Here is a 1623-nt window from a genome sequence, read left to right as displayed (position 1 = left end):
AATCTTTAGAAAATGACCAACCCTTGTAATAAGACCGAACATACACAGAATATCTTAAATTTTAAAATATTATACTAAAATTCTTAAATTTTACGAGTTGTTATCTTTAAAATGCTTGCGGAATTTAAAGTTCTATTTCAAATCAAAGACAATTTTTCTTAATGTAAATACAATAGAGGAAAGATGTGGACCTTCTAATTTTGGTATCCTACTCATTAAATGAGGGTATTGATTTCAGCTTTAAAATAATGAATTATTATTTTTTTTGAAAATAGATTTTTCAAAATATTATAAATTATTTTATCTTTGTTTTTTCTAAAATAAAATACTAATTTTAACATTCTAGAATATAAACATAGATTATTGAAGACCAAAACTTAATCAAAATCGCAATTTTTTAAAAAAATTGTATTTCAAAAATGATTTTTATAAAAATCTATTTGAAGTAGTTTCAAAATTAAATGATTTTTTGAAATTTTGATATCCAAATTTTTTCCCCATAAATAGATGAAATACCTAAATCACATTTTAAGAATAATTATTCAAACAAAATTTTCATTTGAAGTTTTTATAAAACGTTTCTTTGTAAATTTTTTTTTCACAAAATTTTGTAACACTATAAAAATAATTTTTAAAAAAAGCCAAAACAAAAGGGTCCTATATTGTGTTTACGTAAAAATCGTTTTTTCCTTTTTTTCAGTTATTGATTCTACTATTTATAGTCCTGATTTCTTTAAGAGAGACTGATTTCTTAGCCTTCCACATCTACTAGGTTTGATCTATTAGACGAAAAATAGAGTGAATCACTCTTTAAAGCAACAAAGTATGACAATGACCGATCAATCCTACCATGTTCCTCATAATGTGTCTCAACACCCTACTGCTATAAATTGGATATATGTTAAGCTTGCCTATATTGGGCTTAAACTCGTCGTGTTAGGCCTGAGCTCATCTGTGTTACGCTTGAGCTCATCCTTACTCTTTTGATTACTTTCTAGAATTTTAGTAGTTATAACCCTAAAGGGTAGAAGTCGATTGATGCAAAATGAATCTGGGTCATTACAAATATATTGTTACACGTTCCTTTAAAGCATGGGGGATGTAAGGACGAAGTGATCAAGTAAGAAAACATGGTGGTACACAGTTCCTCAAGCATAAAACCTATAAAGGCAAAGTGAGAATGTATCAAACCTTCCCGCTCGAACCCTATTCGATTTGCGACAACGTGTCCTTCGTGAGAATGTATCAAAATACTTTAAGTTTCCACAACTTTGTATTTCGAAGGCCATTCAAGGCTTTGAAGACTAACTATCTCGATTTAGCTCCGATTCTAGGAATCTCCAATATATATAACATTCTCAAAAATAGCCATCCAAGGCCACTCTTTCTCCGAAACTTCAAGTCTCCGAAGAATATACATGTCATTCGAAATCTCCAGTTAACAGTGGTATAGTGGTAAGGCCTTATGAAAATTTGCGGAGGTCAGAAGTTTGATTTTTAGGTTTGTCAACTTTTAATTTTGTTTTACAAAAAAAAAAATACTAAAATTGATCTCTAAAATCAATCACAAATTCGGTCGCTAAATTCCGGTCGCTAAATTCGTCACAAAAGCTTAGGTATTAG

The sequence above is a fragment of the Vicia villosa genome, linkage group LG1 (genome assembly GCF_029867415.1).
Source record: "Vicia villosa cultivar HV-30 ecotype Madison, WI linkage group LG1, Vvil1.0, whole genome shotgun sequence".
In the NCBI taxonomy this organism is placed as follows: Eukaryota; Viridiplantae; Streptophyta; class Magnoliopsida; order Fabales; family Fabaceae; genus Vicia; species Vicia villosa.
Note: the sequence above shows the minus strand (reverse complement) of the source record.